Below are 17404 nucleotides of genomic sequence, written 5' to 3' on the forward strand. Positions count from 1 at the left end.
GCCCATTGTCCAAGAAGATCTGGTGCTGAAGCCCCTTTCCCACACCTATTATAGATGGCCAAGCTCCAAAATCCTCGTGTTGTAACCTGGCCACCAGCGCTTCTGCAGACCAACCTCCCTCCCTAACTCACAGAAGTTTGACTGAACCTCAGATGGAGGAGACAGACTTGAGCCGTGCCTCCTGTCTCCTTGCTGGTCCACCTTGCAATAAAGCTTTTTCTTTTCTCAAAAGCCGGTGCCATGGTATTGGCTTTTACCTGCATCGGGCAGTGAGCCCTTTGCTTGGTGACAAAAACAAAGCATTGCTGTCTGAAGGTTGGCAGTTTTTGTTTTTAAAATAATTGTTTTTGCTTTAGCAATGGCGGCCTGCAAGGGGCTTGACAGAGCCGGGGCTTAGTTTTTGGTGAGATGATGGGGACTCAGACACTAGTGACGATATTGAATTTTATCTGAGCCCTGGGCTTCCAGAAAGCCGTGCTGATCGAGAAATCTCCCAGCCTTTTGTGTTCTGAGAAAGGAGTAACTGTAAATGAACACTCTGTTCTTGCATATTCCAGCATATTCCAAGGTAAGAGCCACCTCCACCCTTCCTCATGACTCCCATGAGAGTGGGGGATGATTCCCTTGCCTACTTGCCTCTAGAAAACCCCAGCCTGAGGCAGGAGATAGATGGGCTCCAGGCTAGGTACTTACAACTGGCCTCCCGTTCACACCTCCTGGGGTGAGAAGAAGATGGGCTCCAGGCTGGACATTCATTACCAGCCCATAACCAAGCATTGGTCATTTTTATGAGAGGGACAGAGTGGGACTAAACCCTGTTAAAAGATCAAGAGGTCATACATTTCCCATCCTTGGGGCAAGGGAGACACTGCACATGTGCAGAAAGGCTCCTTGGGGGTCAAAAAGGAGGGAGCGCCACCCCATAATATGTGATGCTAAGGCCATCCCATAGGCCTCTGGGCTGTAATCCATCTTGGAAAAAATGTTGCACACGCGTGTTGGGGAGGGTCCTAGGGCAGGGCAGGTGCGGAAAAAGAAACCAGATAATTGGCCAGAGGTAAACAGAGACCCGGAAGAACTGCCTTACATAAGTGACTTACCCACCTCTTCACTGCGTTCCTCCTCATTAGGGGGACGCCCACACCCTTGCTCTCCGGGTGTGCATCTCTGCCCTGCTTTTCTCTTAACAGTTTCTCTGTGTGCTCTCCCACTTGTTGTTCTGCTATGTCTCTAATAATAAACTTTGTGCCTGTTTTTACAGTTTTTGCCTCCGTGAGAAATGCGTTTTTCACTGGGGGCAAGAGCCAGGGGGTGTGGTGGCTAGGATTCCTGGTTTTCATCCAGGCTCCCCAGGTTCAATCCCTGGGCCGGGAATTAAGATCTTGCTTCACGCCGCCACTCACTGCTGCCTCTCCGAGATCGAGCCCTCCTTCCTTTCCTTTGAAATGTTCCTCATTAGTGAACATCTTCCTTAGAACAATAGCTTGAATAAAATCACCTTAATTGTTCTGGGAATTCTGTCTTTCACTCTAAACAAACATCAGCAGGGCCTGGCAGGGGGAGGTCAGATGGTCACAGGGTCACCAGTGAGCCTCGGCAACACATCACACGGAGCAAACCTGAGCAGGTGTGATTTGCGATGAGGAAGCTGGCCAGGAGGTGGCAGGCATCCAGACCAGAGATGGGCATTAACTGGAAGAACTTTTGTCTGTGGTTATTCTAACAAGACCAGGCAGTCTTAGCTCCACTCCAGTCTTAGAAGAATCAAGAGCTGAGCTTTCTAATCAGCAGTACCCACAGCCAAACATCTAGGTGGAAAGTGATAGCAAATATGTTGGTTCAGAGTTAGGTGTAGATACACTGTTGAGATGATTCATTGAATATAACCTTTGGCTTTGTACCTGATGCCTAGTAAATACAGACTTAACAACTTTAAGTGATTTTCAGTTGGGAGAAAACATGGGGTCGAGAGAGATTCTTTTTCTCCTTTTCTCTCAAGGACAAAGTTCCATGGACCATTGACATGGTTTCATTCAGGATATTGCAATAGGGAGAATGTTCATTAATGAGGGAACATCTCTAAGAAGAGGGAGAAAAATTGGGGTTTTATAAAATAAGGGAGTCATCGAGGAAGGGTGGAGGTGGGTGGTATCTTGGAATATGCTAGAGAATGGTGGTTCTTTGTAGTTAGGCCTTTCCCAGAACATGGTGGTGGTAGGGGGTGTTTCTCAACCACCACTGCTTTCTGGGAGCACAGGGATCACACAAGGCTCGGCATTGTCACCTCCAACTTATATCCTTTGAAAAAGTACCTTTTCTTTTACTTTCAATTCCAAGTGTCTGGGCACTGGAAAAGTGTAAACATTTCCACAGAACTGCCATGATATATTTTTTAAAAAGTAGAATTATGTTGTTCCCTAGAAACTCAGTTCCGGCACCTGTATTATCAGCCAGCAAATGAATCCTCGGTCTCCAAATGCACAGTGATTAAACCTTTTTTCCCCACATATAATGATTTCTTTACAAAAACTACCTTTATAATTAGCACTTCTTTAGAAAGGAATGAAAGTAATTATGGTTAAATTCACAAATCTTATCTCTGTAATTATTTTAACCAAGAGTTTCCTCTCCAAATTCTTAGGTGCAGCAAATTCAAATTCCTTTGTAATTAGGGGCATTTAAATTCTCCTTGTGAGACTTCCCTGGTGGCGCAGTGGTTAAGAATCCACCTGCCAGTGCAGGGGACATGGGTTTGATCCCTGGTACAGGAAGATTCCACATGCTGCAGAGCAGCGAAACCTGTGCACAACAACTACTGAGTGTGCGCTCTAGGGCCCGCGAGCCACAGCTACTGAAGCCCACGTGCCTAGAGCCCGTGCTCTGCAACAGGAGAAGCCACTGCAATGAGAAGCCCGCGTGCAGCAACGAAGACCCAATGTAGCCAAAAAAAAAAAAAAAAAAAGTTGTGAGTCTCCAATTTCCAGGAGTTTACCAGATAAGTAGACAGAATGCAAATGACAGACCCAGACTTATTTTCCAAGGGCTCATTGAATTTGCTTGGTTTTTCCTTAAAGTACCATTTACTTGCTTCAGATCATGGTTACTTTTAGTTCAGAGCTAGGTTTGGCTGAATGCGGGAAATAATGAGGGGGGGCAAAGTCTGTTAAGTCATTTATTCTAAATTTAAGACTGAAGTGGACCGTTCCAATGAAGTCAGGATCTGAATCTCCTGCGAGCCAGTGGACAGTCTTCAAATGCCCTTGAATCCATAATGATGGTACCATTCACCAAGCTCTTATGTGCTAGACTTTGTGCTAAGTGCTTTCGTGGGTTATATCATTTAATTCCACAACAGCTTTAGATGGGAAGTACAATTTTTGGACACTTTACAGATTGGGAAACTGAGGGTCAGAGTGGTTGGGCAAAGTTACACAGCTCAGAAGTAGCTGGGTCAGACTTTAGGCCTAGGAAGCCTAGGAAGTCTGATTTCACATATGGCATGCTCAAATGCCTTGCTGGACAAATAAGTGGATTTTATCCACGGTCTTATCATCTATTGAATTATCTCATTGTACAAGCTCATGAGTGAACAATAGCATTTCATTCTGGAATGTTAGAAACTATGGCTATAAAAGGGGTGCCAGCTCTTATTTAAGGGAAATAGACTTGTTAAGAGTGAAGCTGGGGGGCTTCCCTGGTGGCGCAGTGGTTGAGAGTCCGCCTGCCGATGCAGGAGACGCGGGTTCGTGCCCCGGTCCGGGGAGAATCCCACATGCCGCGGAGCGGCTGGGCCCGTGAGCCATGGCCGCTGAGCCTGCGTGTCCGGAGCCTGTGCTCCGCAACAGGGGAGGCCACAACAGTGAGAGGCCCGCATACCGCAAAAAGAAAAAAAAAAAAAAGAGTGAAGCTGGGAAAGAGACCCAATAAAATTTCCTCCCTCATCCCCACCCCCGCTTCTCCCCAGCACAGGAAGTTACAGCTAGAGGGCTCTGTCTGCAAAACAGAAAGCTGGCACCTTGATCTTGGTCTTCCCAGCCTCCAAACTGTGAGAAATAAATCTGTTCTTTCCAAAAAAAAAAAAAAAGAGTGAAGCTAGGGCTAGTGTAAATACAAATAAAATATAACCCTTCTCAAAAATCTGCAGGGCTGGTGGGAAAAGCCATTTAGGACCATGCAAGTGAGGATAAAATACTTGAGGAGTCAAGGTGTTTTCAGGTAAGGATTCTGCATGGCCAGATGGAACAAATGGATGCAAATTCTCCAGGTGGCTCAGAGACACACTGGTCATGATTCAGCGTTTAACCATTTGACTTAACTACCTGCTGCGGGGCTCAGCTGGAAGCAGAATATCTAACAGGTCCTTTACTGGTCTAGCTGGACGTTGTCCTCGCCAAGGCCAGAGAAAGAAACACAATGGATTGTTATTTTCATCCTAATGCCTAGGAGAGATTGGATGGTAAAGTGACAGTGGTGGCAACCTTGAGAAAAAGATGTTAGTCTTTGGTGCCCTTGAGGGTGTTTTTTTTTTACAACTTTATTGGAGTATAATTGCTTCACAATAGTGTGTTAGTTTCTGCTTTATAACAAAGTGAATCAGTTATACATATACATCTGTTCCCATATCCCTTCCCTCTTGCGTCTCCCTCCCTCCCACTTGAGGGTGGTTTTTGAATACGGAAAAATAAGCAGTTCTTCCTCAACCTTTTCAGTTCAGTTCACACATCTTACTTTTTTCAAGTCTAGAAATTTCTAATAATTGCATACTTAATTCTAACCATTCCTAAGATTGAAAGATATGTACCCACTAAGGAAACTAGCATGTCACCTCACACAATTTTGGAGAACTGCCTTCTCAGCTTCTTTGAGCTGGCTCAGTGAGCAGACCTAAGTCTGGACTCTGTTTGTCAGGACCCACTGAACACTATGTTTATTGGGATGTGTTGTCAAAAGGGATGTGGTCACCTAGCCCTTGTCCTGAATTCAGGTTCTGCATTGTATGTTTCTTCATTTTTCTGTCTCTATACAGTCCTACCCAATTTGATGGCCTGATTGGATTTTGCATATCATTGACTTTTATATAAATGTCTTTCCCATTTAACTCTAAAGACCTTGGACCTTGGCGGAATATTGCATTTTTTCATATAATTCTTAAAATCCAGCTCTTGCAGATTTTAAAATGATCTCTGCCTGGCTTTGTCTATTTGATCACCACCTCTATCCTACTGATATCAGAGAAAGACAGGGCATGAGGTGCATACTGTAGACTTGAAGTAGGTAGTTTCACAAATTTTAGAGAAAGAATAAACACAATTTCATGGTCACCAGAAGAAGATCCCTAGTCATTGTAGGGAGGAAGGAAACGGAAGCATCTAAGGGATCCCAGAGAGGTTGTTTTTTGCTGACATAGCATTTGAATGGATGACCATCCATAAAGGAGGAAAGGAAAGGCACACAATCGATTATGACACTCTAAAGATAATGTCAGAAAGGTCAAATCTGAGAGTGATTTGAGATTTGAAGCAAAAATGCCAAGGACAAAAGGACATTTTTGTTTTGTTTTGAAACAAAAATGCCAAGGGCTTTCTACTGACAGCAGTGCAAGGACAAAGACAGCTTGGGTTCAAGGGTAGTGTTAGTCATACATTATGCCCTAGGGGGCGCTCAAGGACTATCCCTGCTCCAGGTACAGCTTTTTGGTGTGAGCCTGAACTGAAGGGGAACCCTCAGGCGGGCACAACAGCGCCTTTATTCTAAGAAGAAGAGATTGATTTGGGAGGGGTAAAAGAATTTCATGTAAAATGGATTCTGACAAATCACTTTTCTCCTTTGTGAGTCATTCTGTAACAGGTAAGAGCCAAATCCAACTATATGTTGGATCTGTGTCTTTTACTTTAACTTTTGCCTTCCGCTGCTTTTGTTCACTAAAAGGATACTGTCTGTACACAATGGCCTGCCTCAGGGACCCCCTGCCCCTCTGCCTGAAAGTTACACCAAAGTGCCTTTGTTCAGGGAAACATCCGGACCCTCTCCACCTGTGGATGGCTGCAAGAAAGAAGAAATTAACAACATACCCTCCCTGAGGCTGGCCATTCCAGGGGATATTTGCAAAACTTAACAGCCTTTTTACTTTACTTCCTCATCTCCTCCCCCTCTCTGTGCTGTAAAAGAAACTGGCATCCAAACCCTGATAAGATGGTTATTTTGAGACTGTAGTCTGCCGTCTTCTCGGTCTGCTGGCTTTCTGAATAAAGTTGTATTCCTTGTCTCAACACCTCATCTCTGGTTTATTGGCCTGTTGCGCAGCGAGCAGAGTTTGGACTTGGTAGCATTTCTCCTTGTTCATTCTTCCTTTACTCTCTTTGATCTAATGCTGCTGGGTTAGTAGGCCTTGAGGATTGAGAGAAAAAGCATAGGACATCCATGGTCTCTGCTAGCCTTGGCCTGACATTGAAGGCATTGCTCTGATGTTGGTGCATTGCTCACCCAGGACCTGGGGAAGGAGGTCAGATATGAACGTGGTGCTGTGGCCCTAGTCAGTGATAAAGAGTGTGAAATTGTCAGTGTGTCTCTTGTACACATTCCCCAAGAAGCTGAAGGTGAGCTGGGACACAGAAGGGAGCTGGAAGTGATCTTGGGTGGCCTCTGCCTGCAGTAGCTTGAAGCAGGATTTGGTTCTCCGTTCCCAGAGGTTGAAGTCAGGCTGCAGCAGTGAGAGGGCTGAATCCTAGCCACTAGGCCACCAGGGACAGTGGCCAGTGACAAGGCCCTGGTCCGTTGGCTTTGTAGAAATGAATTTCCACAAAGAGACGGAAAGTAGTGCAACAAGTAAAGTGTTTATTAGGAGGAGAAAGAATACGTGTGAATAGATACACACGGGTGGGCTCAGAGAGAGAGAGAGTCGCGTGCTCGTGGTAGTTTAAATCACTTACATGGAGCATTTCTTCTGGGTTTCCTCTGGCCAATCATCTTGCTTTGCCTGGCTCTGAGTCCATATTTGGTTTATCTCAGCGTCCTCCCCTGTGTGTGCACACATCTCTCAGCCAAGATGGATTCTAGCAAAGAGTAGACCTATGGGTAAGTTGACATCACTTCCTATGGGGTGGCGCCCCCTCCCTTTTTGGCCCTGAGGAGCCTTTCTGTGCATGTGTAGTCGCGAAGGTCTCGGCAGGGCCCAGCTCCTCCTGGATCCTGTCTTTATCTTGGAGTATCTCTCCACAGGAGACAAAATCCAGCTGCTCAGCCTGGGGCCCATCTACCTCCTGCCTCAGAAAGACTCAAGGCATCAGGAACCTGCAATTTCTTTCCAAAAGAAACAACTAACTGCTCTGAGAGATGCACGTGGTGAATATAATTAACACGGGGGAAGTAGAATGGCTCTATTCTTATTTTGCATCTCTTCTCTCTTAAGGAAGAGGTTTTCAAAAACAATGGTAGAATACATACTGATAAAAAGGGAATCAAATCTAAGAGCCCGAGTTTCTCTAAATGATTTCAAGTATCTTGAGGCAAAGGAAATATTTTCAAAGGGATCTCAAAGTGGGGACACCCAACCACTGGGAGTGGATTTGAGGAATTGCCGTGTTAGAAGTTGGAAACCTACAAAATAGTTTTGAGTTTTGAAAAAGGAAAGATGGCTTTTCTCCCCATTAATTATAGTATAGAATAGTGAGCTTGACAGTCGAAACCAGCCAAGATTCTAGAATAAATTATTAAGGGAATTACTTGTGACCACTTAGAACTAAAAATGATCAATAGAGTTAGTGTGGATTTCCCAAGAATAAATCAAATCTAATTTCCTTTTTTTCTAACAGTAGGCCCAACTATCAATTACCTAGTTAGAGTTTAACAAGGCATCTGACAGGGACATAATCTCTGGACAGAACAGCATATTGTGTCAGGGGTGAGTATAATTAGGTGGATTCATAACAGAATCACTACTCAAAGAATATTGATTAATTACCTTGGTCTCCCTGTAGAAGGTTTCTAATGGCGGCTACAGGACATTGTCTAACATTTAGAAATGTTGTACTTGGCATTTTCATCCCAAAGCTCAAATGCTAGACTGCACAAATAGCAAAAGGAGGGAACATAATTTGAATAAAAGAATGATTTTGGAAAGATCCCATAGATTAAGCTATGAATCAAGACCAAAGTATTTATTGCTATGTTTTATATGTAGAGTAGGTTGTGGAAACAAATAAACCTAGAATGTTATAATGGCACATACACAATAGATATTTATTTCTTGTTCACGTACCAGTCTGAGGTGGATGTCCATGGTTGACTGATGACTGGTGAGGACCCAGGGTCCTTCCATTCTGTGGCTCCTTCCATCCCTAAAGGCCTCATTAACATCTTTCCCTAGATGTACATCCAGAAGGAGAATAGCATGCTGTTTTTTTTAAACTTTATGTTTTACTATGGAATATTTCAAACATATATAAAAGGAGGGAGATACTAAAGTTCATCCCCAATCCTCATCATTCTGATTCAACAATGATTGATTTAGGACCACTCTCGTTTCTCTTGTCCAGATTCACGTTGATTTTTGGGGCAAGTTTACTTCGTAGATGGTGGTGTGTGTTTTGACTATTGATGATCACTTAAAGGCTTGTACATGGTGATAGTCTATTTTTTCTTGCTCATTTGTTAGCCAGAGTTCCTCTAAAAAAAGAAACATTTCTCATTAGCTATTTGGTTATTCTGATGTCATACTTGTTTCTTAAATATGTTGACTTGTGTTTATAATATATTGGCTATGACTAAGTCATGTGGCCACACCTAGCTGCAAGGGAGTCTGGGAAATGTAATCTAGCTGTGTGCCTGGGAAAAAGAGGAAATGGATATTGACCAACAGCTAGCAGTCTCTCCTGCAATTACAGGAACAAAGTAAAATCTGTCAGTGCTATATTGGGTTGGCCAAAAAGTTCGTTCCGGTTTTCCCAACATCTTACAGAAAAACCCAAATGAACTTTTTGGCCAAACCAATATTTAAGGTCCATAAATCCTGCTACCCCATTTAGAATGGGACGGACATGGCTTGGCAGCAACAAAAATGGGAAAGACTCAGAGGAGGTGGTTGACCTCTTTTACTAGCTGCCAAAAGAGCTGGGTGCACCAGTAGCAACAGTCTATTACACTTGGGGGGGTGTTGACAAACCACACAGTTGCTGAGAAGGCAGTCAGGATGGTTGGCAGAGCTGGGGATATTTAATCCAAAGACTCAGATGGGACTTGAGAGGATTCTGAAGGGCTGTTTTCTAGAAAAGGGATTAGGCTGGATCTGAGTGGACCTAAGGACGAACCAGAAGTATTGGGGAAGCATTACACGGAAGCAGATTAAGGTTGGATATAGGATACTTTTCTCTTATTTGCTATGATTCATTGTAATTATGGCAGAATGAGCTGCCTTGGAGAGACTGCGGCTTCTTGGTCCCGGGTGGGTGTGAGGAGAGATTTGGGCACCACTTGACAGAGATGCAGGTGGGGAGCTCAAGAACACGTGGTTGTGCTTGTCCCCAGAGAGGCTGAAGATCAGATGAGCTCTGGGAAGTCTCGTGTGTGTTAACTGAGCAGAACTGCATGTCCAGAAAGGGGTATGCTGTCTGTGGGCAAGATTTTATATTTAATCATTCCATTTGAGGTGATTTTTTTTCTTATAGAAAGCAATTATTGTTTAACTTCTGAGTGAACTTTTTACTTAAAGAAAAAAATTGGGGAGGGGTTTCAAAATGTACTTGATAGCCAGTCATTTTTGAGTGTTACCTCAACGGTCATTTGCTTATTCATTTCTGCTTCATGGAGCAAACCTAAGTGCCTGCTCTGTACTAGGTTCAGGGAACAAAGGTGGGTAACAGGTGGGACTCCCTCTTTTAAGATTTCAGTTGGAGAGGCAGATGTACACAGGTGTAAAGGTGCTTCCATGTGGAGGGGAGCAAGGAGGAAGGATGAACCAGGTGGGCCGGGATATGTGGGGAGGTCCAGGGGTTGTTCAGGGATTCCCCTGGAATCATGCAGGGGAGATGACATAATAAAACCTTGAAGGCTCAGTAGGAGTTAATCGGGGCAGGGGAAGGACATCCCCCGGGAGTCCCTTCTCCGGGGACAACTTGAGGAAAGGGAGTGAAGATGTGAGTGTGACATTTTTAGGACATGGTGGTCCAGGAGCATGACTGGGACTTGCACTGGTTGGACTGAAGTGAGACTGGAGAGCTGGCAGGGATCTGGACCTGGCGGGTTGGGGGAACCGTGCTGAAGACTGGGGATTCTTCATGAAGACTTTTTACTCAATCCTTTAGGTGAAGGAACCCTGTAGGAGGACCCTGAGCTGAGCGTCGCCACCCCTGATCCTGGGTCCTGCTCTGCAGTCATCAACATTCTGAGCGCACACAGCCCACTTTCCTGTGCTCAGCCTGCATCTGCAGGACAGGGAGGATGAATTATGAGAAATATGATGGCTGGTTTGAAGTCAGATGGCCTGCGCTCGAATGCTGCCTCCAACTCGTATTAGCTGTTATTTAACTTGTGTGCCACTTACTTGGTAAAATGGGAATAGTAATGGTACCAACCCCAGAGGGGGTTATTGTGAGAATTAAATGAGAAAATCCTTGTAAAGTGGTTACCTTTTACACTGCTGGGATTTCACTGGGTATTCATTGTCAACACCTGGTAGATGTTACTTACACTAAGTAATTAATGGTAATAGGTACCATTTCTGATCACACAACAGGGTCGGGCAGCAGTGTCCAAGTTGGTGTGGAGGAGTCTTGGACTCTTGGACACACCAAGGGGCTGCCCAAGGGGAAGCACGTGGGCACAGTGTGGCATCTTCCCCTGCAGTTATTAGAGAAACTCCTCTTTTACCTGTTTTAAATACTAGGCTCGAGTAACATTTACGTGAAAAGTCAGTTGCCAACATACCTTAGAAAACCATTGTACTAGATGATATCTAGGTTTCCTGCTGGCTTTAAAACTTTATGATTTAAAATCAAAAGAGGATAAGTTACCTTTTCCTCCTCAGTTCCTGTTTATAAATTTTTCTGTCTGCTTCAGTCTGTTTCCTTCCTTGCTACTGTTCACTCTTCTGGCTCTCACTGCCCCTTTCCCCAGAATATCTCCTTTAAAAAATATTTCTTCATCCTATAGTTACAATTACCATGAGGACCTTTATGTCAGTCTTCTGATAAAATCCATTTCCACAAAGATGTTCATATCTGATAACAGCTAGGTGTTTGTTTTCAACTCGTAAAAGAGGAGGTCTGGAGAGGCAATGCTTCTCCCCAAAGGAATGAGTCCCTAATGGGGGATTTGCAGACTCAGACTTGGGTTGGGGGGAGGTGTTTGGGGACAGAATAGCCTTTCAAATTTCAGCCTACCAGCAGCTGGTGCCTCGGTTGGGATTTGTCCTTTTTTCCACCAAGGGTCCCGTGTGGGCAGAGGGTGTGTATGATCCAGCTGTCAGCGTTTACTGTAGGGAGAAGCTCTGAGCCCCATTTAATTAAGTGTCTGATTGTGTTCCCCAAATTCTTACTGTGGAAGAAAATGTCAACTACCAGAATGTCCAGGAGAGTACAACTGTCCTCCGTACACTCCAGCTTCAAGCCCAGTGATTATTCTGGTTGTACCTATGGGTGTGCCTTTCTTTCAGAAGAAAGAAAGTACCTTGGTCCTGGGCCAAGGACTCAGGCAGAAGTGATTCATGAAGATGTGTCCCTGGGAGCAGGAGCTTTGCTGCCTTCGCGCTTGCCTTGCTTTGCTGGGAAAGTACTGGTTAATCCACGTTCCTCAAGTTAGAACCGTCAGTCTTCTGGGTCTTAGTTTTCCCATCTGTCAAAAGGAATAGTGAGCTGCAAAGTCTCTTCAAGGACTGCAGTTCTGCTTCTATTATTACCTCTGAGCAGGAAACACACTGTACTAAGGGAATTTCATTGTCCATTTTCTAGAAGGGGGAGAAGCCAGATAAACTGTAATTGAATGACAGAGCTAATAATAACCATGACCTATTGATTACCTGGAACTGTGCTAGGCATTTTATACAGATCATTTCTGTTTCAAATCACAGCTTTACTGAGATATAATTTACATATGGTACAATTCATCCATCTACAGTGTAAGATTCAATGATTTTTAGTATATTCACAGATATGCACAACCATCACCATAGTGGATTTTAGCTTTCATCCCTCCAGCTCTCATCCTCCCCGGTCCTAAGAACCACAAATCTTTGTCTCATAGAACTTCCTATTCTGGACATTTCATATAAAGGGAATCATAAAATACATGGCCTTTTGGGCTGTGTTGGGTCTTCGTTGCTGCTCACAGGCTTTCTCTAGTTGCAGAGAGCGGGGGCTACTCTTCGTTGCAGTGTGCGGGCTTCTCATTGCAGTGGCTTCTCTTGTTGTGGAGCACGGGCTCTAGGCACACAGGCTTCAGTAGTTGTGGTGCAGGGGCTTAGTTGTTCTGCGGCATGTGGAGTCTGCCTGGACTAGGACTCGAACCCACATCCCCCGCATTGGCAGGCGGATTCTTAACCACTGTGCCACCAGGGAAGTCCCTACTTCATTGCTTTTCATTGCTGAATAATATCCCAATGTTTGTATATACAACATTTTGTTTATCTGTTCATCAGGTGATGGAGATTTGGGTTGTTTCTACTTTTTTGGCTATTTTGAATAAAACTGCTGTAAACATTCATATACAAGTCTTTGTGTGGGTAGACACCTAGGAGTGGAATTGCTGAGTCATATGGTAACTTTCATGTTTACAAATATCATATATGATTCTCCTAAGAATCCTGTAAAGCAGGAATTATTATTCCCATTTTACTGATGCTAAAACTGAGTCTGGAGGAGGTTAAGCATCTTGTCAATGAAACACAGGTAGGAAGTGGCTGAGTCTGGATTTGAACCACAGTCTTTCCAATTCCAAAGCCTGGGATTCTTTCCATCGTACTCCGTAGTCAAGGCTTAGCTCTGTTTCTGGTTTGCATGTGTTGATGTAGGAAGGCTACCATGAGCCTGTGGAATCAGCTTCCTACATGTGGCTCTCACCTCCTTCAAATCACAGGTCTGTTTCTGCTAGAAAGCCCACGGTGTAAAGTCCAACAGGAACTGGACTTGCATGGAATTCTCTCTCTATGGTGACATTAGGTGTTTAAAACATGACTGGACCACCACCTAAAGTGTAGATGCTTTCCTTAGGAATATCCAAGTTGCAAGTTGCCCATCGCCGACTGTTGATTGCATTTTCATCCTGTCCTTTTTTCTCTCCCCCATCAGTTCTGGTCCAGCAGCCGCTACGCCCTGACTAGAGGAACAAACCCCTGTTTCCTCTGCTCCACTGCTGCCGCCAGATTGTTATTACAATAACGTGCACCTCTGACAATTCCTGGCAGCTTTGCGTGCTTCTTGTTGAGTCATTTTGATTTCCAAGTCCGCAGAGCATGCAACAGATGGCATGGAGACACTGACTCTGTAATTATGTGTTCAGGAGCCACTGAACAGAGGTTCCAGTCATAGGAGCAAAGCTAGATACTATGTGTGGGGCAATTTCAGAGGTGAAAATATTTAACTACATTGATTTTTTCCCCCCAGAATATTGCTATGTGTAAACAAGTCATTTTGCTAAAAAAGCTTTAAAAAGAAACTCATAATGATACTTTACATTTATTTATCATAGTGCCCCTCTCTAAGGAGCCAGCTGCTTTGCTAATATTTAGGACCATTAATTCTACGGACTGAGGCAGGAAGCAGACAGGATTATTAGGCAACCTTATTTTTACTATGAAATTTATATGAGATAAGGAAAATTTATATAAGACTCTCCCAACACAATCATTTTAGCATTTTGATGCATTTCCTTCCAATCTCTTTTCTTTATGCACAGGATCAAAAACAAATCTAGGGCTTCCCTGGTGGCGCAGTGGTTGAGAGTCCGCCTGCCGATGCAGGGGACACAGGTTCGTGCCCCGGTCCGGGAAGATCCCACATGCCGCGGAGCGGCTAGGCCCGTGAGCCACGGCCGCTGAGCCTGCGCGTCCGGAGCCTGTGCTCCGCGATGGGAGAGGCCACAACAGTGAGAGGCTCGCATACCGAGGGAAAAAAAAAAAAAAAACACCAAATCTAGTTCATACTGTGTACACAATTTTATATCACCTCATGGCTTATTATAATTATGCAATATCACATGTATTATAATTTCCCCCATGTTTTTACATTATTTTAATGACCATTTTAAAAGGTGCCAACACTTGATCAAATATGATTTCTTTTATTATTTGCCTGTAGCAGACATTTAGATTGTTCTTGTACATTAAAGTTATTTCCTTAGGAGGAATTCCCAGAGGTAGAATTTAGAGGGATCTCTAATATCTATTGCCAAATCGTTTTCCAAGGACAGCTGATTTGTTCATTCTTCTCTGGGCAGGATGGGAGTGCTGGTTTCAGCACGCCTTCACCAGCCTAGCCTGGCTGGTGTTGGAAAGTTCAAGTGCAGGGGGTGAAGTCGTGCTCAAATGGAAGATAAAAACTGTCCTCCATCTCTGGGGAGGGTGTCCTGGGAAGGCAGGAAACATCTTTAGGAGGGGGAAATGGGGATACGTGTATAATAAAAAGCAATTTGTATCAATTATGCTAGAGGAAAGACTGAACGCTTCCTATTCTCCCTGTAGAAATTGATGGAAATCATTGTCTTGTGGAAAAGTGAACAAAGACTATGCAGCCAGCAATGGAGGAAAATAGGATTGTAGACATACAGCAGGCAGTTAGCTAATAAAAAATGGGGTTTTATAAATGGGTTCTGGCTGGTTTCCAGCTTTTAAAAATTCATAATCTGTCATTTCTTTTCTCATTCTAAATATCCAGTTTTGTATTGAATTTTGTGTTTGCATTTTTAAATTGTGGTAAAAAACACATAACATAAACTCTACCCTCTTAACAAATTTTTAAGTGTACAGTACTGTATTGTTAACCATATGCACCTTGTACAATGTATTGGCATTTAAAAAATTATTTTTCCTGAAGAAGGTTCCCCAAATTGTATACATATAAGGCTTACAAACCTGAATCCATACCTGTTCTCAGACTTTCCCCCAAGAGGCGCCATTTTTTTTCTCCTGTGCCGTGCAGCATGAGGGATCTTAGTTCCCCAACCAGGGATCAAACCCATACCCCCTGCATTGGGAGCGTGGAGTCTTAACCACTGGACCGCCAGGGAAGTCCCCCAAGTGGCACTTTTAAAACCACATACTTCTTTATATTTTCCTTTCTTTTCTCTTCTTTTTTTCAAGAACAGTTTTATTGAGATATAATTCACATACTATATGTTCACTCTTTTAAAATATGCAGTTCAATGGCTTTGGTATTTTCACAGAATTGTGCAAGTATCATATGACAATCTCTAGGACACCTTAGTTACCTTCCTACTAGAGAAACCCTATACCCATTAGCAGTCACGGCCCATTTCCCTCTCCCCTGGGAACCACTAATCTAATTTCTCTCTCTATGAATTTCCCTACTTTGGACATTTCATATAAATGGAATCATATAATATGTGGTCATTTGTGACTGGCTTCTTTCATTTAGCATGTTTTCAAGGCTTTTCATGTTGTGGCATGTATCAGTACTTCATATTTTTAAATTACTGAATAAGATTCCATTGTTTGGATACACCACATTTTGTTCATCCATTAATCAGTTGGTGGATATTTGGGTTGTTTTCACCTTTTGGATATTATGAATAATATTGCTATGAACATTTATGTGCAATTCTTTCTGTGGACATATGTCTTTGTTTCTCCTGAGTAGATATCTCAGAGTGGAATTGTTGGTTATATGGTAACTGTATATTTAATGTTTTGAGGAACATCCAGACTATTTTCCAAAGTGGCTGTACCATTTTAAATATGACCTCATCAATTCTCGCCAATACTTGTTATTGTCTGTCTTTCTGAATTTAGCTGTCTCGGTGGATATGGAGTGGTATCTCCCTCCATATTTAATTGGTGTTTAATTTACACACTTACATCTGTCTTAATGTCATTAATAATGGAGGGGCTTTCCATTACACCAAGATTGTAGGGATAAGAACATATACATTCATAAGTGGATCTGGATACTTATAAGTTTAACATATAAATAAATTTAAACTTGTGTTTAAACCCTCTTTGAGGCATTGGCTTGATTCATTAAAACTCAAACTATATTCTTGATTTATTTTATTCTTATAGTTTTAAACATCCAGACAATATGTAAACCATTCTTTACATTTCACTGCAAGACAATCTTTTTGAGCAGGGACTATTCCACCCACCCCCACCCAAATTTCCAGCCCAGTACATTTTCTTTTCATTAGTACCAATTTCATAGGAGTGTTGTAAGGATTAAATAGATTATGCACATCAAATGCATAACATAGTAAGTCTTCAACAAATATTAGCTAAAAAAAAAAAAAAAACAGATAGGACGTTCCAGTTGTGAGGAGAGATTTCATTTCAGGTCAGTTCCTAGGCTTTTGTACCCAGATTATATCAACTACGTTCGAATAGGAAGTATTTCCATAGACTCCTTCCCATGGTTGGTTTGTTTCATTGGTTGGGGTCTAAACATCATCTGAGTGATTTCAGTCCTTAATTCTCTGATTAACTAAGTTCCCCAGAGCTGGAAAGCCTGCAACCATAAAATCCCCACTTGCTGCTTGGCGTCCTAGTCACCCTCTAAAATTTCTTGAGCTGGAAGAATTATTGGGCTTATCGTGGGGAGTACTTTTTGCAGCCTGTGTGGGAACACTGCCTACGTCTTCTGAGTCTTTTGCTTTCTGAAGACTGTCAGCTCTATTGCTCAATAAAATGAACCTTCCAGCCAAACTTTCCTGCAAAGGCAGTAAGCCAAACATCAACTTTAATGATCCTCAAACTATAAAAATCCAACAGTACCCGTGTTGAAACTTGTGACAGTGAGGAAAAACTAAAAAACTTGGTTGGTATTCTTTTGAAAGGGCATGCACATACTCCTATTCAAAAGAAATCCTGGCTTCAGCATTCAAATGTACACTCTCCAAATTAAACTTGTAAATGATCTAAAACTGGTCATTATTTGTTGATTACATTCCATGGGCAGAGCCCTGTACTAGCTTTACTAAGAGGGTTAGAGAGATGTAGGTTGTATAAAAACAATGGAATCTTGTGATCTTGGCTTGCAGAAAATCATGTGTGAAAGATAACAGGCAGGCAGAAAAACATAAATGAAGGCAATTCATTCTTTACCCAGTCTCTTGAGAAATGTCAAAGGGGTGAGGAGAGTCTTGATGAGCAGTGAGACTTCTTAAAAATCCTTTTTAAATATTTCTTTCACTCACAGTTTTTCTCTTATACCAGGTGGTGGCTCCTGAAAAGCCTCTCTGTCCTTCC

This window comes from Mesoplodon mirus (assembly GCF_964341445.2).
Source record: "Mesoplodon mirus genome assembly, chromosome: 2".
In the NCBI taxonomy this organism is placed as follows: domain Eukaryota; kingdom Metazoa; phylum Chordata; class Mammalia; order Artiodactyla; family Ziphiidae; genus Mesoplodon; species Mesoplodon mirus.